This window comes from Impatiens glandulifera, chromosome 7 (assembly GCF_907164915.1).
Source record: "Impatiens glandulifera chromosome 7, dImpGla2.1, whole genome shotgun sequence".
NCBI classification, from domain to species: domain Eukaryota; kingdom Viridiplantae; phylum Streptophyta; class Magnoliopsida; order Ericales; family Balsaminaceae; genus Impatiens; species Impatiens glandulifera.
In genome coordinates, this window is record NC_061868.1 from 8300089 (window position 1) to 8325033 (window position 24945).

The following is a 24945-nucleotide window of genomic DNA, read 5'->3' on the forward strand; positions in this document are numbered from 1 at the left end:
TCAACTTTTATGAATTAAAAACTGTGAACACGAAGAATGTTCACTTTTTAGAAGTCAAAGATCAACCCGAAAGGAAAACAAAAATATTAGATTTGATCATCTCGAATACGTCCTATCCGGTGCAAACACTAGTAAAAAAAAGGGTAAATAGCTAGCAAACTTGGCGATTGAGTTTAGAATAATCGTTACTACTGTTCATAATGGTGTTCATAATGGCGATTGGAATTAAATCCAATCGCAACTACCCTTATAATGACGATTGGTCCTTTAACCAATCGCTACTAGCTTGAATGAAAACGATTGGTTATAAAACCAATCGCTGCTAGACATTAACCGCGATTGGAAAAGAAGCCACTCGCTGGTATTTTATAGAATGGCGATTGGATAAGCATCCAATCACGGTTTCCTTTTTAAAACAACTTTACTTTCTTCTTTCGTTTGGAAACTACTTTACTTTTCTTCTTAGCTCCGGAGATTCCCAAATCGAACAGAGTACTAGTCGAAGTCTTAGATCTTCGATTCCCAAATCTTCGACAGACGTTTCATCTTCTGAACCTCCTCTTCCGACTCACAGCAACAGCTCCGGAGATTCCCAGCAACAGACGCGGTGGATTAGGGTTTCATCTTCTGAGAATGGAATTCTGAACCTCCGGTGGATTAGGGTTTCATCTTCTACAACAGACGTTTATAGAATGGCGATTTGATGAATGGTCGAATAGAAGTCAGACGTTTCATATTCTGCAACAGACGCGGGTTGTACTTGGGTTTTAATCTTCGTGCGGAATTCTTGAGCAGCATTTCATATCGTAAGTCTATAATCCCTTGTGTATTTATCATGTTTCTATGCGAGAATAAAATTCGAATGTTGTGATTCAATCTGGTGTATCTTTCATCTTTATTGTTTGTTCAATTTGAAACTGGCTTTGGCTGTGGATTATGGAATTTGATTATTGCGAGATTTTAGGAAGAACTTGACATGAACGGTTGTAATCAAATATGATGAAAATAAGAAGTGGTCTTGCTGCTGTCTTAATTCTTAAATAACATTGTCCATTGCCTCTTTCTGAACATTTGAGAAATTGTAGAGAAAACATACAAAGTAAGACTTTTTGTTAATTTTGGTTTATGCATTTAGTTAGGTGGCTTCAGGATGAACTTGCTACTGCAAGAGTTGGGCATGTTATATTTCTTGAAAATGTGCTTGAAAGTGTAGTAGGCAAATGTCAGTTGAGTTTGGATTATTTGACTTTTATGTTCTAATTTCTTACAATCAAGCTGCATCTGCTGATGCTGCCAGTCACCATCAAATCTCATTTTCTCAGCCAAACATTAATTAGCTCAATCAAATAAAGATAGCAAAGAAATCAAAGTCCAACCACATATTTTATTATTATAAGACCTTTACTACTTCCCCGCAATATGCATTTCCAATCAGAACATAGAAAAATTACAACTCAAATAGACATTCATATATCCCCAAGTTAACATAGTTCAACATTTTCTTTTTCATAATACATATGTACTCTCATCACAAACAAATTGATGTCTTTGGAAATTGGAACTGTATAAATTATAAATAATATGCAAGTTTAACTTCTTCCATTAACATCTGCTGCATATATATTTAGGGCTTACTTTTCATGATGAGTAGAAGAAAGAAAACTTGATTTTACAAAGAATGTTTATAACAGCTAGCTGTTCATATATTTTTAAACCTATCCGGATTTTCTTTCTTCTTTGGTCTGGAAAACTCTTCTTTATGCTTTTCTTGCCGATCCAACTGAAGGAAGGACGAAGATCGAAAAGATATGAGGTGAAACCAATCGATTGCTAAGTTAAGTTGCAGACGAGGTGATTCAATGCTACCAATCCCATCTTCATCTTCGACTCACCGTTGAAATCTCTGAGATCCAATTTGATGAATGAAGGTCGAATAGAAGTCAGACGCAAATCTTCGAATCAACAAAACCGTTGAAATGAAGGTCGAATAGAAGAAAGGAGCATCTTCTGGGATCAACAACAGACGCGGATTGTACCTCTGGTGGATTAGGGTTTCCAGACGATTCATAGCAACTGTCTAGCCTTCGATTGGACTCGATTTTATCCGGATTTTATAAAACCAATCGATTGAACGAAGATCACTCGTTAGCTGAAGGCGACCTTCTTCTTCCGATTCTCTTCTCCTTCCTTCTTCTGTTAGGTCCTGCATCTGCGATTGCCCCTGGTTCGTACGTACCTCGATTTAGTTTAACTTCATGCTAAAGAGTGTGAAATTGAAGTTTTTTCTTTTGTTTAGTTTTAATTTTCGATACTATGAACATATTTGTCTGTTTTGTTTCTTGATTCTACGTGTCTTTGCTTATCAAACAAAACAGCTAGAACAGGAAGTTATTATTGATAAGTACTCAACATTATGCAGCTAAAGAAATTCAACAAAACAACTGGTCGTGAGGTTCAAATCTCGCTTGATTGCGTTAGAGACAAAAACCTTACGCAGCTAAAAAAACTCAACATTGCTCTTTTTCCCGTTTGCTACAATGATACATACATACCCACTCTATGTATGTATTTCGTTACTTTTAACAATTTGTGCTATTTGAAATCATGAATTGACTAGTTGGATTAAACGTCTTTTCTGTGGATTAATCTGTTTGGTTGTCTCTAAGCTGATGCATGATGTTTTTGGGATTATAGGCCAAATACATTACTTATATATATATATATATTTATCAACAATTTAAGTTTGTGATTATCCGCTTTTAAGTCATAAATAAACTACAGTTGTGATCTTAATATGAGCAAATGAACTTCCACTTGAAATTTAGTGCACTAAGAATAACTAAATGATTAATACGTATTTTGAAGGAGGATTATCAAACATCTATATGAAGATTTCATGAATTTTGAGTGAAATGATAACAAACAGTTATACTAGTATCATTTCGGTATAAGAAAGACTGATAATGCAGATTTAGTATCCTTTCTTTCTGCTTTTCCAGCATTTCAAGTTGAGATTTCTTCATCTTCATGCAAAATCGTAGCACCTGACTAGAGCAAAGATATACAGTTTGACTCTTGTTTCTTCTACTTTTGTAATTGGCTAAGGATAGGGGTTACTCCTTTTTGTTTAAATGTGTACATTAAGGATGTCATTCCCGTGAGTTGTTTGTGTTTACCATGTTAATTGAATTCTCTTTTTTCTTATGATATTCATGGTAGTGGCAACAAATGGATATTGAATATACTTTCTGGCAAATGCTTCACTTGTGCACATCACCAAAAGTTGTGTAAGTTTGACACTCTTTTTTTTGTATCTCATCCTAACTATGGTATTCATACTGTGCTTTAATTTCATCATGGAGTTTATGCTTTTCAATTTATGAAAAAGGAGATCCATTACCGCTGCTTTGTTTTGTATTGCATAATGCATGGCACTGATTTACTGTTTCTAACGATAAATAGAAGTAAAACCTTGTATATATGATGTATGTAGTTTGGAAGATATATTTATGTTCCTTAAAAGTGGTGTTGTGGTTTCTTGAGGGTTAGGTATGGCCATTGCATACTTGGGGACTATAGAAAAGATTATGCCTAAATTTCTAGATCTTAGTGTAGGCCATTGCATAACTGGTATTTGATGCTAGTTTTTCTTTTCTTATTACATCCTCTAATTGCTTCTGACCACCCTTCTTCTGTTTCTATTGTGAGTTATTACATCTATATGGTCAAGTTTTCTTTTCTTTTGTAGAATTTGGTTAGATTTTGTTGGCTGTTCTTTTCACATCAATATTCTATATTGAATGCAAATACTTTATAAAGATTGTGTTGAAGTAAGCTTTTGATGAATGAAGAATTTTTTTTAATTTTTATAAAAAAAAAGTCTGTAGCGATTGGTTGCATTACCAATCGCCAGAGACTGTATGGAAGTTGCGATTGGTCTTCTGTAATTCGCCAGAGACTGTATGGAAGTTGCGATTGGTGTTCAACCAATCGCCATTGAGTATAGGTAAATCGCGACTGGTTTTAATCCAATCGCCATAAGATTATAGCGATTGGTATTATACCAATCGCCGCTTCCAATCAAGACAACGACGAGGAAACCTCTACCGATTGGATTATAACCAATCGCCTTATGTCTCTAGCGATTGGTTTAGAGGCTAATAACGATTGGGAGACCAATCGCTATAGACTCTTTTTTTACTAGTGAAATTCCTCCTTTCTTGATTGAGATGAAAGTGTGGAGGAAGAAACTTGTTAGGATCGGGGACGCCCTTGGAGGATCGGGGTGTTCCCGGTTTCTAGAAGGGTAGCCGCTTACAACACACAACACAATTTGGTGATAGTCCGGTTAAAAACTACAACCTTTCTCAGCACTACGCAAACTGTCACAGACTCTTGAACCGGGTTCAAGGGCGGAAATGTATGTTTCAGTCTGAAACAACGCACGCGACTTGGATGAGGTATATGAGGGGTCAGTTTAAGGAGTTTGTATAGACCGGTTTTGATTACGAAGTGGGATTATGTTTTTGGTAGTATTTGTTCGGTTTTTAGGTAGATAAACAGGAAATAAGTAAAAAGACTCGAGACAAGATTTTTTATGAATGTTCGGAGCAAACCCTCCTACGTCACCCATTCTTCTCAGATTATGAGAAGGATCTCCACTAACTTTCAAGATTACAGCAATTACACTGCTGGTCGAGCCTAACTCGCTACTCGCCGGTTACACCAACTCACTCTAGATGTAATACAAATAATTTAGCACAATAGAGCTTTTGGTAAATGAGACAACAAATTTTGGATCGCGCGTGAGATTTCTTTCTCTCTCTTAAGTATTTTTGAACCTTGCATTAATGAGATCGCTCCGTCTTCCTTTTATAGTGAAGATGATCCCAACAGTCACTTTCTTCTCTCACCGTGGGATTGGTCAGTTCAGGGTCACGCCGGTTTAGAGAGGTTGCTTGCACGTTTCAACTTCCTGACACTTGGCAAGCATGCATATACCTCTCAGGTATGGATGACGTAACCGGTTTACAGATTTAGACACGTGTCAGGCATGCATCTTCCGGTTGTCTAAGTCGGATCTGTGAATCATCATTGTCTTTATCGCATGCTTCTGATCCGGATCTTATCTTCTTTTATTTCTCCAAGACACGTCTATTTCGTCATATTGCGTCATCTTTGTAGTTCTTTGTTCTCGGTTGGCTCTTTCATAGTATAATCTGGCTGGGATGTAAATTTTTCTTTGCTAGCCGGTCTGTTGAGAGTGTTGAGGTCGGTTCCTCTTGATCATGACTTGATCATCTGGAGCCGGATTACTTTGATATGTTCTTCAGCCGGTTTATGCAAGTTGATCTGTTCCTGTACATAAGAGTTAATAGTAGTTTAGTTTTCTGGCCGGTTTGAAAATTAACTTACTTAATTTTTCTATCAATTTCTCCATTTTTGATTATTTAGAATAAATATTCAAAAATCGTAATGTATGGCCGGTTTGAAAATTAACTTAATTTTTCTATCAATTTCTCCCTTTTTGATTATTTAGAATAAATATTCAAAAATCGTAATGTATGGCCGGTTTGAAAAATGTGTTTAACGATTTCTCCCTTTTTGATGTTTTTCTAAGAAAAATTTCAAAACACGTTGATTTGTCAAAGGGTATATATTGAAATCATTATTTTGAGATATTAAGAAAATTAACTTAGTTCTGAAACAAAGACGCCAATAAATAGTATAAGTAAATTGTTCATAAAGTAAAAGTGAGCTAAGGATTGGATGATCTCCCATTTTCTTTCTCTTTCTTCTTCCTTTCCTCCTTCCTCTTTTGCCTTCCATTCCCGTTCCCTCCTTTCTGCGTCAATTTGCCATCCGGTAAATACACTTGATATACCGGGAGTTCGCTTGTTGAACCCGAAGCCGCCGCTTACTAGTCTGGGTGGGCGAGATGATTGGGCAATGATCGAACCGAAGCTAGGAAGTGTGTTTGATGTTTCAACTGCTTTCTTCTTTCGCCGGTTAAGTCGTGTAGCATCTTCCTCTTCTTCTTCATCTAGATGTTGTTCAAATTGTCCTTCCGGTTGAAGATCTTCTAAACCGCTTCGTTCCACCTGTTTCATCAAGGTCAAGACCGCCTTACGCTTGTTCTTGTTCCTTGTTTTCATAGAGTGAGAGGCTTGTGCCGGTGTGGATTCCGTTTGGACAGCCTTTTCTTCCTCATTGCATTGATTGGCCAACTCATGATCTTTTTCTTCGATTTCTTTTCTCAACCGTTCCCTAGCCTCGTCTTCATCTTGAAGTCTCTTGGCTGTTTCGGCATCAGCACGAATCTGTTCTTGAGCCTTATCAGCTTGCAGTTTAGACAACTCCTCAATCTGAGCTGCAATAGCCTGCATCATTTCAAGTATAGGAGCGGTTTCGGTTTGAATAGATTCGGCGATCATTAACTTGATTGACGTTTGAACTGTTTCTACAATCTCAGAGTGAATAGATGCTCGGACGGTTTCGGTCAGATTGGTTTGAACGGTTGCAATTTTCTCATCTGTAGCAATGCTGTACTTGTGAAGACAAGAGATAATTGTGTCAACAACTACTCCCTTCATTTGCTCAAGTCCTGGAGCCTGATCAGTCTGTGGAGGAACTCTGCTCCGGTTTTCTGCTGTCTTAGATGACTCTCCGGTATGATAAATGGGTTTGCTTCGAAAGTGATCGGCATGCGTTAAGACATGTTTGCACACGTCTCTCCATTCTGTTTCGAGCCGGTCAACATTATGTGTGAGATCATTCCGTACCGTATGAAACCGCTCAAGCATCTTTAACTCTATTGGAGTTAGATCTGCCCCTTCTGCCTTCTTCATGGCATAATCTACTTCCTGCAACTTGGCGTATTCTTGAATCACAATTGTTTTGGCGTATGCGGCTTGGATTATGTCGGTACCCGTTACCTTGAGAGCTTCTTCTTCTAAGGCTACGAGTTTCTCCCAATACTCGTTACCGCTAAGATCGGGAATCATGTCTGATAGCTTCGTTTCACAACGCAGCTTGACCCATAAGTGGTACGGTGAGGCTAGCTCTTCAGCTTCCTTGTTCATATCCTGGATGAACTTCTGAAACATTTCCTCTTCTTCCTCTGCTGAAATGGGGACCTCGGCTTCGGACACAATTTCAGTTTGTGAGCCGGTTTGCAGCGTACTTTCTCCTCTCACCGGAGAATCCTTAACTTGAACTTCTTTGCCTTTGCTGACCTAAGATGGACCTTCAGGTGTGATCGGTGGATTCGTCTGCCCGTCTTGAGCCGGTTGAATAGTTGATTCGGTTGGAACAGATTTACCTCCAACGGAACCGGATGGTTCTCTTTCTTCGTTATTTCCCTCTTGAGTCGGAGGGGTCATGTTTTCTGTGTTGGCCGTTTCTTCGACCGGATGGATTTCGGGTTGACCGGTTGCTTCAACCTGATCAGTTGGCTTGAGAAGACTTGTCACATCATCTTCTGTTTCATGAACAATTGTTTGGACTACGTCCACTATGACCTCTGAGGTTCTTAAGCCCACGTCGGCCATTATTTCATCGAGATTTTTGATAGGGGACTTGGAGTTTTCGGAATGAATACTAACCTCTGTAGTCGGATTTCCTTCGACTTTGACTGAGTTTCTTGATCCCCGAGGGTTCGGCTTGCCTTGATGATGGGGAATCGGCTGGGTTGGGATGGACTGTGTTGATTGGGGTCGGCTGAAATAGATCTGCGGTTCTCTTTGGTGAATTGTCCGAGGATAGAGTTTTCTTGGAATTTGCCGGTTTCTGGGTGCTTTTCTTCGCTGACTTCTTCTCTCTTCCCTTTTCTGCGGGACTTCGGTTTGAACCGCCTTTTCCTTAGGATCGACTTGTTTTGAACTTTCACCAGCCGGTGCAGACGAACTGGTTCCTTTCGAGGACTTGGTCCTAGATGTCTTCGGCCTAGCCGCTTTAGTAGTGCTTTTGCTCATCTGTTCAGAGTTTAGAACATTACCGGATGGGAGCGGTGCACCTTCACTGAGTTCAACTTGAAGAAATTGAAGGATCTTCCCTATCTGCATTGCATATGCCTGAACCCGACCATCTTTCTTCACCACCATCTCGCAGAACTGTTCGAACAGAACGGTTCCCCAGTCAATCTTGTCACCGCGGACAATTGCCATCAGCATCTTCAGTTTCAACTTTGTCAGGTTGTCGAAGTTGACTCCTCTACCCTGAAGTGATCTCGAAATTATATTCACCAGCCATCTGAACTCCGGCTTGAGTTTGTTCTTCCGGCTGGAGTGAATCACCAGATCCTTGTCATCAATTGATATAGCTAGCTGGACGACGTTAGATTTTGCATCTGTCAAGCTTGTTTTAAAGTCCAGCCCGGTATTCGGCAAACCGAGTGCTTCCGAGAAGATTTCTTCCGTTACATTAACCACCTTACCGTTCATAGTGGAGGAGACCGTCCTCTTCGTTAGAGTCGCCGTCGTCAAGAACTCTTCAACTTCCGTTGGATGCACGACGAACGGGCCAGAAAGATACGTTTCCAACCCCGAATCTCTCAAGGATTGCAACACAGCCTTGTGTTCCCGCAGCGTGTTCATCGATATCGTTGAAATTGACCTGCAACATGTATTGAAACGGTGCTTTATCTAGATTCATGGCAAGATTATGAGCAAAGAAGATGAAGATCAAAGAGAATCAGAAATCAAGAGAGAGTTTAAGATTTTAGAGAGAGAAAGCTTTTGTAAATAATGAACTGTTTTAGATTTATATAGGGAGCGGTTCTAAACGGTTAGAAGTTGAACCGTCACTTGGTTTGTGTTTTGGCGCCAATTTCCCTCCAAAATTTACTACAGTAACTCTAGGCGGTAATTGCGGAGAGTAACTGTGGGCGGTAAATCGTGTGCGGTAAATTTTGAATTTTTTTTTCAGATTTTGTTTGATATTTTGATTTACCGAAAATGTTGTTAACCGGAAGCTTTGATTAACAAGAATTTGTTTAGTTAGGATAGAACCAGAAGGAAACTTATGTGAAAACCGGATACTTAGAAATATGAAGTTTTATTAATAAAGCCGAAGCGGAAAGACATTAAATGGATGTCTAGTCTTACAATAAAATGACCAGATAACCGGAAAGTACATAAACTTAGAGAAGATCAAGCCACTCCCCCTCGATCATTTTGTCAACCCATTTGTCCACGGTTTTGTCGGTTGTTCGTTCCCCAATCCTTGATATCCATCTATTCAGCATGGATAGAGTCATTGTGTTGGCCGGTCCGACAGGAACACCGAGCCCGAGGTTGCGACGATGAACCTCCAAGTATCGGGTGATTTGGGGAGCGAAGTCGATCCTTCCCCTTGGAGCAGAGATAAGTTTCTTCAAGTTGTTGAAGAGATAGGTAGCCCAGTTTATGGGCGATTTTCGGACGATGGCTATCATGATGTCGAAAGCCTCCCGATTGTAGTTTTGGTTAGGCATTCAGCCCATGATAGACCGCTGGACCAAGTCATGAAAGACTTGATATTGAGGAGCAAGATCATCCTTCTCTCCGTGGTCATCGACCGGATAAATGGAGCAAGAGAAGATGAAGGCATAGTCTTCCTTAGCCGAAAAGTACGGCGTTGGGAAGTCCGAAAATCCTTCGGTTGGAAGTTCGAAGAAATGAGCAAAGTGTTCTTCGGTGATCCGAAGAAATCTTCCGTTAATGATGGTCCTTATGCTACCATCATCAAGAATATGCCCGTTGTTGAAAAATTCGTACACCTCCTCTTCGAGGATGGTGTCTGAATCCTCAAGAAATCTTTGCAGCCCCAATTCTACAATCGGTGAGAATATGGTTTCGTGAAACCGGGCGTTCCTCATTTCACGGAAATCGACAATGATTGTGTTTCTCAATTCGGCATTCATTTTGGAAGAAGATATTAGCAAGGAGTGAATGAGATTTTTGAAGTTTCGAACTTAGAGAGAGAATTATTTGAAGTGTGATTTGATAAAGAAGGATGGGTTCCTTTTTATAGTGTGGGCGGTTGATTGCATTTATTGAGAATATTTGAAAAATCAAACCGTTTATGTCTAGTCATAAATGCCTAATCAGTTTTCAAGAGGATAAATGCTTGTCTGGTCTAATCGGATCAAGCGTGCTTCTTGGAAAGCAAATATTTCATTTTCAAGACTGATTTGATTTGGTTTGATACAACGCATTTAATGTTGGTTATTTCTTTAGGATTCCTTTGTTTTTTGATCGAAGGGGAAAGAAATGATTTTTCATTAATAAAACGTACCAAATTGGTAGTACAACAAAATTACCGGTTTGGTGGATTGGAAAAGAGATGAAGAGGGTTTAAACATTAGATGAACCGACAGCTTGATTCCTCTTGGCTTTTGCTGCTTCCCACCGGTCGATCAGCTCTTGGATTCTCTCCTTCATGAGCACATGCTTTGGATGAAGAGTGACGAAAGGTCCGGAGTGGATGTCCAGACTAGCACAGAAACCGCTTAGCTGAGGAGCATAACCGGTTTTGTTTGAGAGAATCATCTTCTTCAGGTTGCTGAAGATGATCCAGGACCAGTTTACCGGTGTCCCAACCGTGACGGCAATCATCATCTCAAAGAGCCTCTGGGTGTATTAGTAGCTTTTCTCTCTACCCAGAACTGACTTTTCCAAAATCTCACATAGAATTTGGTACTTGTGAGATAGTTGGCTTTTAGCACCCCAGGGTTTAACCGGGGTGTTAGAGTTGGAGAACCGATGACACATTTCTTCAATGGTCATCGGGGAGTAAGTAAGGTCGGTTACCCCTTCAGTGGGTAAACCGTAGTATTCAGCGAAATCCGTCTCGCTGAATAGGAAAGATTTACCATAGACCCGTGCCACGATTATATCTCGGTGCACCTCTTTTGCAGTTTCGAAGAACTCATCGACTACCAAGTAGTCGATGATGAATCTGTTCTCCAAAATTTCTATTAGCCCGCTTCTTTCAACGACTAAGAACATGTCTTTGACTTCATGGTCTTCGTATTGGTAGATAGAATTAAAATCAACCAACAAGATTTTCTTTGCAAGTGGATCGGAGTTCATGGTCTTGAGATAGTTTTAGCTCAAGATTTTTTTTTTTGTGAATAGTGAATTTTGTGAAGTGTTGTGAGGATTAAAGGGTTGTTTATATAGCCAGGGGTTCGGCTAAATCAATAGGCTAAGCATGCTTAGTGATGTCATCGATTAGTTAATAGTCTTTAACTTGTTGAAGTGTATAATGTTTATTTCCAATGCAAAGTTAATCATTACTAAGATATTCATGATGACAATAAATTATTGACAAGATGTTAGTCTCCCTCTCTTGATGATGGACACATGTCGTCATCTCGATTGAGGTAAACTATTTTATTAATTACATGCTTCATTTTTCAAGTTATGCATGAGAACGCGATTGGTTATCCCAAGTTAACCAGAAAAGTTTAGTTTATCTAAACCAAAATGCATTTGTACTAATCGGTTTTCCGTGACCGGTTTTAATTGGATGTTTTATTCCGATGTGAAGAAATGTTGAATCACATCAACATTTGTTCAACTTTGGATTAAGTTTATCCACTTCTGTCAGATCATTTAAACCGCGTAGTAAGTATACATGTAGTTTGACATCATGAAATAATCAGGCATAACCGGAGACTTCCTCTCGGTTAACATCCTTGAATATTTAATGACCTATTTGAATATGGTTTGAGAAGCGAGGGCTTCTCCCTGAACGCATATCCCGGTTTTTCATGATGATGTATGTAAACAGTATGCATGTATGATCATGGTATAAGTTGCTTGATATCGGTAAGTCCTAGAATATTTCTTAAATGAGAGAACTTAGCTTCATGTAGCGGTTTGGTGAAGATGCCAGCGACTTGTTGCTCAGTTGAGACATATTCCATCCGGATGTGCTTCTCTAGAACATGCTCCCGGATGGATGTCTTATGTCAATGTGTTTCGTTCGTGAGTGCAGCACCGGATTGTATGTTATCTCTATCGCACTGGTGTTGTCACAAAATATTGGTGATTCTTCAACTATTACTCCGAAATCCCTTAGTTGTTGTTGGATCCAAAGGAGTTGTGCACAAAAGCTTCCGGCTGCTAGGTACTCTGCCTCTGCGGTTGATGTTGCAACTGAAGTTTGTTTCTTCCTGCTCCATGTAACGAGCCGGTCACCCAGGAATTGATAAGTTCCACTTGTACTCTTTCTATCGATTTTGCATCATGCGTAATTCGTGTCTGAGTAACTTATGAGATTGAAGCTTGAATCTTTTGGGTACCAAAGTCCAACATCTTGAGTTTCCTTCAGATATTTCAATATTCTTTTAGCTGCGGTGTAATGTGATTGTTTTGGGTTGACTTGAAATCTCCCGCATACTCCAACAGCAAACAATATGTCTGGTTGGCTGACTGTTAAGTAGAGCAAGGATCCAATCATTCCCCGATATGTTGTGATGTCAACGGCTTGACCAGCCTCATCTTTGTCTAATTTTACGGAAAAGCTCATTGGTGTAGCCGCCTCAGCACATGTATCCATTCCAAATTTCTTTAGCAGTTCGACTGTGTACTTTGGCTGGCTTATGAACGTTCCGGTTTCAATCTGTTTGACCTGAAGTCCTAGGAAGAAACTCAGTTCTCCCATCATACTCATTTGAAATTTGTCAGTCATCATTTTCGAGAATTTATCACATAACTTTGGATCGGTTGATCCAAAAATAATATCATCAACATATATTTGAACAAGTAATATGTGTTCCTTTTTCTCAAATTTGAAAAGTGTTTTATCGACTGAACCTATTGTAAACTTGTGGTTAAATAAGAATTGCGTTAATGTGTCATATCAAGCTCTTGGAGCCTGTTTCAAACCGTAAAAGGCTTTGTTTAACTGGTAAACGTGATTTTCGTATTCTGAGTTTTTAAAACCTGGAGGTTGATTAACATACACCTCTTCATTTACCTTACAGTTTAGAAAAGCGCTTTTAACATCCATTTGAAAAACTTTGAAATTTTTGAAAGCTGCATATGCTAGAAATATTCTAATTGCCTCAAGTCTAGCTACAGGGGCAAATGATTCTTCAAAATCAACACCTTCTTCCTGTTTGTAGTCTTGAGCCACTAATCGGGCCTTGTTTCTCGTAACTAAACCGTCTTCATTGAGTTTATTTCTAAATACCCATCGTGTTCCTATAACCGGTTTGTTTTTCGGTCTAGGGACTAGGTACCAGACTTTATTTCTCTCAAACTCGTTTAGTTTCTCTTGCATTTCTAGGATTCAGTCGGGATCTGACAATGCTTCATCCACCTTTTTCGGCTCAATTTGTGATATGAAAGCTGAGTTTTCATAGTGTTCCAAATTCTGTTGCCTAGTTCGGACGGGTGAGGATATGTTACCTATTACTAGTTCAAGAGGATGATTTTTGTTCTTTCTGAGGTTTATCCGAGACGTGTCTTCCAAGCTTTCGGTTGGCTGATCAAGGTTAGACTGATCGGTAGGCCGAACAGAGTCGGACCGACCGATTTCTTCAGTTGAAACTGAAGAGTCAACTTTTTGCGGTAAAACAGCTTGAACAGGCTGAGATCCAGCATCAACCGCTTGATCATTGATAAATCGTCTAAAGACCGAGACCTCATCTTCATCATCAGAATAGATATTGAGATTTTCCATTCTGTTGTGAAGGTCGAAGGGTAATGCAGTGTTTCGTTCAACCGATTCATCAAAAACAACGTGAGATGTTTCTTCAACTGTTAAAGTCCTAGTATTATATATCCTATATGCTTTACTTACAGTTGAGTATCCCAACATTATTCCTTTATCGGATTTAGCATCAAAAGCAGTCAAATAATTTTTGTCGTTGTTGTGAACAAAACATTTACTACCAAAATTTCGAAAATACCGTATGTTTGAAATTCGATCATAGTAAATCTCAAAAGGAGTTTTTGAAAAACGTTTAGTTACTAGAGACCGGTTTTGAGTGTAACATTCGGTGTTGATAGCCTCAGCCCAAAATTTTTGAGCAATACCCGAATCGGCTATCATTAACCTTGCGGCTTCCTTGAGAGTTCGGTTTCTTCTCTCAGCCAGGCCGTTTTGTTGAGGAGTTCTAGCACTAGACAACTCGTGTCTAATACCGGAATCATCAAGAAAAGTAGTTAATCTGCTGTTTGTAAACTCAGTTCCTCTATCACTTCTGATTTTGTTTATTCGAGTAGATTTTTCATTTTGTATTCTCAAAATCAGTTTTATCAAGTTTGGTGTTGCTTGATTCTTAGAAGCTAGAAATGTTACTCAAGTAAATTTAGAATAATCATCAATAACTACCATGGTATATGGCATGCCTCCTAGACTAGTTACTCTAACCGGACCAAACAGATCCATATGCAGGAGTTCTAAGCGTCGTTCAGATTGATGATTTCCTTTACTTTTGAAAGATGACTTTATTTGTTTACCCATTTGACATGCAGCACATTCTTTATCTTTTGAAAACTTGACATTTGGAAAACCGTGAACTAATTCTCTAGAGCATATGAAATTTATTGTTTTGAAATTTAAATGGTTTAGCCGTTTGTGCTAGAGCCAGTTTGGATCGTTTCCCGCTATCATGCATACCAGTTTTTCAAAATTAGTTTTCCAATCAACTTTGTAGATGTTTCCCATTCGGTTACCGGTTAATAGAATGTCATTTTGATGATTTTTAACTAAGCATGCATTCCTATGAAACTCAACTTTGTATCCTACATCACACATCTGACTGATGCTTAACAAGTTGAAATACAGGTTTTCTACCAATAGTACGTTATTTATAGACAGGTTACCATAAACAATCTTACCCTTGCCCACGGTTCTACCTTTTGAGTTGTCACCAAATGTTATAACTGCTCCGGTTTCATAGGTGATGTCTGCTAGTAGCTCATCGTTGCCGGTCATGTGTCTTGAGCATCCACTGTCCAGATACCATTCCGAGTTCTTTAGCCGGTTGCTTCTCCTAACCTGTAAAATAAAAATATTTACACATTTTTGGTACCCACATTCAGCTGGGTCCATGGTTGATTAGTCCCTTTGGGATCCAGACTTGAATGAGTCGGATCACCTTCCCAGTGTCTGTTCTTATGGTATTCGGCTTAACTTCTTGATCCTTGCTCAAGAATGCCTTATATCGCGGTGATGAGTGTTTTTGAGGTCGAGATGTACTTGTTTTATTTTGTTTATTTTCTGTCCGGTTGGTTTTCCTTCTCTCAGAATGAAACCATTTTTCTGATTCAGTTGGACTTACGTATTTTAGTTTTGGTTTTATGATAGTTTCTGCCTCATTGTTGGTTGAAGAGCTCTTGACAAATCTTATAAATGGAAGATTGTCTTTTGTGAGTTTCATCCCTTTAGGTTGATTTGGTTCGTTTGATTTGTTTTGTTTATATCCAATACCAAATCTACACTTAGGATGTCTTTTATAATTACACATCTGATCTATGGCTTTACGAGATCTTTCCCACGCAGCCGTAACATACAGTGTTCGTTCATCTAATTCAGTTACCGGTTGAATTGTCTCCTCATTTTCTGAGGATAGTTTAGTCGGTTCATACACTGTGGTTTCGCATGACTCATCAGTTAAACCACTTGACTCTATGGTTTTATGTTCCACCGGAGTCAGTATGTAGGCAGATATGTTTCTGAACTCAGCGACCATTTCGTTGAGTGCAGAAATCAAATCTTCCTCAGTAAACTCATCAGATTAGAAATCAAATACTTCTTCGTCGTTTGCCATGAAGCATGTTACTCTCTCCTCATCGTTTTCGTTGTCGGAATACGCCCATTCGCTTCCACCGTCGGATGCAATAAGTGCTTTTTGTATTTCCTTCCCTTCATCGGTTTGCTGATTATCGTTTCTCCGGTAATCGTTCCGTTGATTGTCATTTCTTCGATAATCATTCCCTTGGTAGTTGTTACCCTGATACTGTTGCCTTGGTAGTTGTTGCCTTGATAACTGCTTTCCGGTTTTCTATCGTCTCTTCTTAGTTTCCTACATTCTGACCTGCAATGTCCAAAACCATCACAGTTATAGCATCTTTTATTTGATTTATCAACATAATTATAATTAAAGTTGTTGTTAGATGGCGGCTGGTTCTTCTTCATGAATCTTCCAAATTTCTGAGCGAGCATCGCCATCATATCTTCACTGATCTGATTAGCGTTTTTGACTAGAGCCGAAACGGTTGATACTTGGACCGCCGGTTCCACCGATGTGACCAAAGCTTTGGTTGCGGTTGCTGTGGATGCTTCATCTTCGATCTGAGACTTGATCTCGAACTCGTAGGCTTTTAGATCCTCAAACACGTCATGCAGTTTCATCTGCCCGAGATTGCTTGATTCCCTCATCACCATGGTTTTGATATCCCTTGTGCTCGGCAGTGATCTAAAGGCCTTGATAATTACTTCCCGGTAGTCGTATCTTTTTCCGAGTGTTTGCAGCTCGTTGACCACACTGGTGAACTGGTTGCTAAATTCTTTCATTTTTCCCCCGGTTTCATCCTAATGTTCTCATATTTTTGAGTAGCCACCAAGATTTTATTTCCTTGGTCCTTTCGTTTTCTTCATGGATCTGAATGATCGTCTCCCAGGCTTCCTTTGCATTGTCACAATCTGATATCTTGTTCAATGTGTTATCATCTATAGCCTTGTAGATGTGTCTCATGCAATGGTTTTCCAGGTTACTCCGTCTTCGATCTTCAGTTGTCCATGCGTCTTTATCCTTGTTGATCTTGATTGGCCCTTCCTTCAGAACTCTGCTCATCTCATCATCCAGCGTAATCAGATGTAGATACATCTGTTTCTTCCAGTTGCTAAACGCTTCACTGTTTAGCATTGGTGGTTTGTCGCTGTGGGTCATTCTTCCCATCTTCTTCGGTTGCTTGAGTGCTAAGAACCTCGCTCTAATACCACTTGTTAGGATCGGGGACGCCCTTGGAGGACCAGGGTGTTCCCGGTTTCTGGAAGGGTAGTCGCTTACAACACACAACACAATTTGGTGATAGTCCGGTTAAAGACTACAACCTTTCTCAGCACTACGCAAACTGTCACAGACTATTGAACCGGGTTCAAGGGCGTAAATGTCTGTTTCAGTCTGAAGCAACGCACGCGACTTGGATGAGTTATATGAGGGGTCGGTTTAAGGAGTTTGTATAGACCAGTTTTGATTACGAAGTGGGATTATGTTTTTGGTTAGTATTTGTTCGGTTTTTAGGTAGATAAACAGGAAATAAGTAAAAAGACTCGAGACAAGATTTTTTATGAATGTTCGGAGCAAACTCTCCTACGTCACCCCTTCTTATCAGATTATGAGAAGGATCTCCACTAACTTTCAAGATTACAACAATTACACTGCCGGTCGAGCCTAACTCGCTACTCGCCGGTTACACAAACTCACTCTTGATGTAATACAAATAATTTAGCACAATAGAGCTTTCGGTAAATAAGACAACAAATTTTGGATCGTGTGTGAGATTTCTTTCTCTCTCTTAAGTATTTCTGAACCTTGCATTAATGAGATCGCTTCGTCTTCCTTTTATAGTGAAGATGATCCCAACGGTCACTTTCGTCTCTCACCGTGGGATTGGTCAGTTCAGGGTCACGCCGATTCAGAGAGGTTGCTTGCACGTTTCAACTTCCTGACACTTGGCAAGCATGCATATACCTCTCAGGTATGGATGACGTAACCGGTTTGCAGATTTGGACACGTGTCAGACATGCACCTTCCGGCTGTCTGAGTAGGATCTGTGAATCATCATTGTCTTTATCGCATGCTTCTGATCCGGATCTGTGAATCATCATTGTCTTTTATTTCTCCAAGACACGTCTATTTTGTCATATTGCGTCATCTTTGTAGTTCTTTGTTCCCGGTTGGCTCTTTCATAGTATAATCCGGCTGGGATGTAAATTTTTCTTTGCTAGCCGGTCTGTTGAGAGTGTTGAGGTCGGTTCCTCTTGATCATGACTTGATCATCTGGAGCCGGATTACTTGGATATGTTCTTCATCCGGTTTATGCAAGTTGATCTGTTCCTGCACATAAGAGTTAATAGTAGTTTAGTTTTCTGGCCGGTTTGAAAATTAACTTACTTAATTTTTCTATCAAAATTGCTTTCACCCTATATTCATTGCCAAAGTGAATATTTAAGTTTATTGTGTCTCAATGAGGATAATTTTCCATTTAGTTGTCTAGACAGATGCTATAGCATATAAACTCAGGCTTCATGATGCAATGCAGTTTTGTTTTAAAAGGGCTTGTATGTTTGTAAACGACATTTTCTCAAGGTGCACATATTTATGCATCTAAACATGGTTGCGATTTGTACAAAATCTGATCATGGATCACACCATTTTGATTTAAGAATGGACATTTTATAAACTTGTCTACGTACCATTTTTATTCATTTTTAGGCTTGACCTTTTTGTGTAATTTGACAGGTTTGTCTATATGCTTTAACAGACTGTAAATGCTCATAAACACTTCTAAATTTGTGGGAAAGAAAAAGGTAATGATTGTGTTTCTACTTCTTTTGCTAGGTGGTACAGTTTTCAGAAGCATACCTGTCTTCTGTTGAATGTTATAAAGATCAAAGGAGGAAGGTTTCACGCTTGAAGAAAATGATCGCACGGAAGGCTTCAAGGAGTATAGAAATATTTTAGACATGACTAAGTTCACAGAAGAAAAGATTGAACGCTTGAAGGCTAGAAAGATTTTAGACATGACTAAGTTCACAGAAGAAAAGATTGAACGCTTGAAGGCTAGATCAAGTCGCTTGCTTAACAGGATAGAGCAAATCGAGCCTTCTGGATGGAGGGAATTCATGCAGGTAATTGCACAATAGCAATATTATTATATAAGAATGTATTGGTGAAAGATTCATTATATAAGTGAGTTATTGCATCTTCCATGTTTCTTTAGCTTTGCTTGTTTGTCAAAGTCCTAAATTGCATGCTTACAATGTTTCCAAATTCCTGTATATTAACATAATGAGCTTCTATATTTTTTTTACTTTTTTAAAATGGTGATGTCTTAGTTCATATCCGCCTAATGTTTTGTATTTAATGATTCAAATTGTTTTGTAGGTCAGCAATGTCATCCATGAAGCCAGAGCACTGGATATAAATATGCACATGATATTTCCTCTTTGGTGAAACAACTTCTGCAATTCGAGGAGAAAATGAACTCTGGCTTGCAATGGTCCTACGGAATAAAATTTTGTTAAGTCTAAAGCCTGCACAGTTTGCTGCCGTTTGTGGTAGTTTAGTTTCGGAAGGGATTAAACTTCGTCCATGGAAAAATAACAGGCATAGTTTTATTTTCAGGATCATGTTCATAATGATTTTTCTTGGCTTTGAGGAGTTAACACCATCTTTATAACTGTTCAATGTAGGGTAGGATTACACAATGATGACCTCATGCAAATTAGGGGGAAATTGGATTAAATGACCCTCTCAAAAAGGATAATCTTAAAAAATAACCTTACTAAATTCAGTTTTTATTTTTAATATTTTTTTAAAATTTTTGAAAGTTTTACCTTTACTAACCTTTTTTTTTTTTCTTCCTTTTCCCCCTTATTCTTCTCGTTTCTTTCCCCTCTCTTCACGGCCGTCTTCCACCCGCGACGGTTTCTCCCAAGCCGGGAATCCCCCCAAGCCGGGAATCCCCCCAAGACGGACGATCGCCAAGCCTCTAACGTGGGAAAGTTTCCTCGGCACCTACCCCAAGCCCCAGCTGTTTACTTTTACCCAGCTGGACGATCGTCAAGCCAGGGCGGCACTAAGCCCCGACGACGCTGAGCGATGTTGTGCTTCCTCAGGTTCTTTCACATTCTATTCTTCCTTTCTCGTTATAATCATTCAATTTCTCTTTTACATGCTAAACAAACCTAAATGCAAGATTACTTTTAGAGTTTTAGTTTAGGATTTAGCGTGGGGTTGGGCGTGGGGTTGAGCGTGGGGTAGTGCATGGGTGGGGCGTGGATTCAATTGCAATTCAATTGTGTACTACGCAATATGTAAAACGAATTTAATAAGTGTTAGATAAAATTGACCGGTCAAATAAAGAACTTAACTTAAATAAACTTATTGTCCAGGAACGGTCAAGAACTATATCAGGTTGAATATCAAACCGGCCAGAAGGAGCAAATGAACAAACCAGAAGTTATCAGGTTGAATATCAAACCGGCCAGAAGGAGCAAATGAACAAACCTGAAGTTATCAGGTTGAATATCAAACCGGTCAGAAGGAGCAAATGAACAAACCTGAAGTTATCAGGTTGAATATCAAACCGGCCAGAAGGAGCAAATGAACAAACCTGAAGTTATCAGGTTGAATATCAAACAGGTCAGAAGGAGAAAATGAACAAACCTGAAGTTATCAGGTTGAATATCAAACCGGCCAGAAGGAGCAAATGAACAAACATGAAGTTATCAGGTTGAATATCAAACCGTCCAAAAAGAGCAAATGAACAAACCTGAAGTTATCAGGTTGAATAACAAACCGGCCAGAAGGAGAAAATGAACAAACCTGAAGTTATCAGGTTGAATATCAAACCGGCCAGAAGGAGAAAATGAACAAACCTGAAGTTATCAGATTGAATATTAAACCGGCCAGAAGGAGCAAATGAACAAACCTGAAGTTATCAGGTTGAATATCAAACCGGCCAGAAGGAGAAAATGAACAAACCTGAAGTTATCAGGTTGAATATCAAACCGGCCAAAAGGAGCAAATGAATAAACCAGAAGTTATCAGGTTGAATATCAAACCGGCCAGAAGAAGCAAATGAACAAACCTGAAGTTATCAGGTTGAATATCAAACCGGTAGACATCCTAAACCGAAATGCATCCAACCGGAAAACCGATGAAGAGACTACTTAGAGAAAGAAGTCAAGAATATCAAACTAAGTACAACTTACAAATCGGTGCAAACAGATACTTTGTGTATTTGCAGAAGATAACATCAAAGGATCAGAATGTGACATTGCCATATCCATACAAGTCTGATGATACTCTGCATGTTGCAGAAGATTGTCTGAAGAGATCTTTCCACTCTAGGATAAGTCAGAGGCGCAACCTTCCAGGTGCAGGTAACTGTCCAACCGACAGTTTCTATATTAAGTAAAAGACAAACCTAGCCGGTTTGACCTATGCCTTGGAAACCAGAACCGCATTTAATGCAAGGCTAAACCTCTACTCAACCAATCAGACTCAAGGATGACCCTGAAGGTATCCGTTGAAGAAATGTGACCGTTAGCACATTTCACCTATAAAAGGAGCTGAAGAGGCAAAGCATACAAGATACGAAAAACAAAGATACAAGACAAGATAAATTAAGTGTGTTTATCTCTCTACAAGATTGAGAGCTTAAGTGTGATTACAATTTATGTGAGAATTGTACGGGTGATTATCGAGCAGTAAATAAGTCTCGGTCGTGTATTTGTGTTTGTGTATTCCTTAGTGAATATCCTTCTCACGGTTTCGAGAAGAAGGGGTGACGTATGAGTTTTATCTCCGAACATCCATAAAAACCTATTTTGTGTTCTTCTTTTCTGTCAGGTCTATTTTCCAACCGACTCAATATCCTAACCGACTCATACTAACCGACTTACGTCGTTCTAAACGATTCACTAAACCTTAAACCGACCTCCTAATTTCCAAACCGATATTCTCCAGATTCTATCTTTATTCATCCTGTGCGTGTGTTGCTTCAGTCTGAAACAAATGATAAGCATAAAACTGGCACTATTTCTTTTAGAGTCTTAGGTATTTCGGTGTAAAAATGATAAGCATAAAACAGAAATCTAAACTATCACATCTTTATCACATCTTTCGGATGATGAAGAAGCAAGAGAAGAGATCAAAGTATTGATCAAAACTGGCACTATTTCTTTTAGAGTCTTTGGGAGTATTTACTACTATGGTCTTCCACACATGCATAGGCATGGAAAATTTTTAGGTATGTGACAACCCGAACTGGACCCGAGCTCGTCTCGAAAAATCGAGTACTTAAGGACTCTAAATTTTAAGCCCCGAACTGATTATACCCGGACCCGACCCGGACCCGATTTATAATAAGGATCCATTTGTTTTTTAAGAAATATTTTTGATAAATTTGAAGCAAATTTGTATTATATATATAAATAAAAAAAACTTTTGACTAATTTTTTTTTTATTTGTTTAAGTTAATTATTATAAGTTAAATACTTATTTTTAGTAAATAAAAAATAATTATTATAATATTTGTTATTACTAATTTGTTGTAAATTATAGTTGTAAAAATAATTTAAATAAAAAGAATTATGTGTAAAATACTAAAATTATATTATTTTTAAAACATAATAAATCTTAAGCAAAGTTTTTTATATTTTGAAAATATTAAAAAGAATTTAGAAAGGATACAAAATAAAATATGATTTCACTGCATTATAAATTTTATAATTTGAATACATCTCAATTATTATATTTTGAAGAATGCAAAATTTTGTAATCTAATAAAATCACACAGATTTGAAATGAAGGAATCTATTAGTTAGATTCTAAGAAATCAAGTAAATCTTATTGTAAATTAATGAAATCAGATATATCCTTAGTTTTATCTCTCCTCTTCAAATCTTTCAATACTTAACGAAAATCTTCTTTCAGATAGACAAGTGTCTTCTCTGTCTTCGGCTGAAACTTAATTTTTTTTATTTCAATCTAGTTTCATAAACGACGAGGCAAATGGATCTCTCTCGTCTCTTTCTCATCTTTCGGCTGAAAACTTATTTTTTTCTTTCCCATCTCTGGTATTTGAGCTGTAAGAACCACCGAATCGATAGATCTTTCTTCTTTGAGTTTTAGGATTTTTCGGGTATCCGGAACCGATCGGTTCTGACCCGAATTTACCCGTAACCGAAAATCAAGTTAATTATCCAAACCATTCGGTTCGGTTCCTTCGAGTACCCGATCCGTCAGGGACCAACAGAAATTGGCATAAACACAAACATAAAAAACTATTTGGTACAGAAGGATTACACCATAAAATGTATTCAATCTCGAAGAAATGTCATATAAATCTCACATTAGTACAAATAAGTTAATAAAATTTTAATTGAAGCAATTAAAATGCCTCAAAGCCTTTACCTGTCGTACTGTTATACTGATATCCGTTCGAACCATATAAAGAGCAACAAGGACTTCATTCCTCTTTTCTCTCCCAAGAACTTCACCGATAACACGTCCTTATGCTTGAGTCTTGGTCTTGTTATTTTTTTTATCATCTTAAGTAATCGATATTATAACTATAAAATAATGAGATCTAGCTCAAAACCTAAGTAAATTTAGGATTGTCATTGTTTGAATCCAACCACAATAAACGAGGATAAAAGCGAAAAGAAGAATGGACACCAAGATTACTTGGAAAATCCTTTACGGGTGAAAAACTACGGGCAGAAGAGAAGTTTCACTATATTGAAGATTGTACAAATTTTGGTGAACAGCGTAATAAACTGAATGAGAGAAAAGACGGTCACATTCTCTATATATTGTCTAACCCTAGAATATGATCCTAGAATATGATGTAAATTAAAAGGGGTCAGACCCATTAATACTACATGTCCATACAGTACGGGCAAAACCCGCTGATCCAACAAGAATTTGGGCCACAAACTCTAACAATCTCCACCTTGAAACAAATTCCAATCTTTGATAGCATAACCACAAAATTAAACCTCTTTCACCAAAGCCCTTAAGGGCATAACTCAGCAATGAAGACCAACCAAGTTCAAGCAATGCTCAAACTTGGTAATAGGAAGTGACTTGGTCATCATATCTGCAGGATTATTGTGTGTACTCACCTTGATCACAACAATATCACCACGAGCAATCACATCACGCACAAAATGATATTGTACATCAATGTGCTTAGTCCTCTCGTGAAACATCTGATCCTTTGTTAGAAAAATAGCACTCTCGCTATCACAAAAGATTGTAGAAATCTGCAAATCATCACTAAGTTCACCAAACAAGCCTTTCATTCAAATTGCTTCTTTGTAAGCTTCTGTAATCGCCATGTACTCTGCCTCTATAGTAGACAAAGCAACTGTAGCCTGCAACATAGCCTTCCAACTATTAGCGCAACCACCAACACAAAAAATGTAACCAGACAATGATATTCTCTTATCAAGATCTCCAGCGTAATCTGAATCAACGTAACCGACAACTTCATCTCTACTTTTCCCAAACTATAAAAGAACATTAGTAGAACCACATAAGTATCTGAGAATCCACTAAACTGCTTTCCAATGTTCCTTACCAGGGTTTGCCATATATCTACTAACAACACTAACCGCATATGCTAAGTCATGTCGTGAACAAATCATAGCATACATAAGGGAGCCAACGACACTAGAGTATGGAACTCGCGAGATATAATCATCATCACTATCTGACTGTGGTGACAAAGAAGACGAAAGTCTAAAATGAGCCGCTAGTGGAGTACTTACCGGCTTGGCACTTTGCATGTTAAACCTACTAAGGACTTTTTCGATGTACCTCTTTTGACTTATGTACAATTTACCAGTCGGTCGATCTCTAAGAATCTCCATTCCAAGCATCTTCTTTGCTGCACCTAAATCTTTCATCTCAAACTCGCTACTCAACTGTGCTTTCACCTTTCTGACTTGATCTTTAGCGGCAATTAGCATATCGTCAACATACAACAACAGGTAAACGAACGACCCATCATCACATACGTTACAGTAGACACAACTATCGTAACTGCTCCTCCTGAAATCATGAGTGGTCATAAATGTATCGAATCTCTTATACCACTGTCTTGGTGACTGTTTCAAACCATAAAGAGACTTTTTCAGCTGACATACGTAGTCCTCCTTTCCTAAGGCTACGGATCCCTCTGGTTGTTGCATGTAGATGTCTTC

At 38.6% G+C, this 24945-nt stretch overlaps 1 pseudogene; it reads left to right on the top strand.

The window, feature by feature from the left end:
* The first annotated feature begins 372 nt into the window (after window positions 1-372).
* Window positions 373-19434, top strand: LOC124910512 (annotated as a pseudogene).
* The last annotated feature ends 5511 nt before the right edge of the window (window positions 19435-24945 follow it).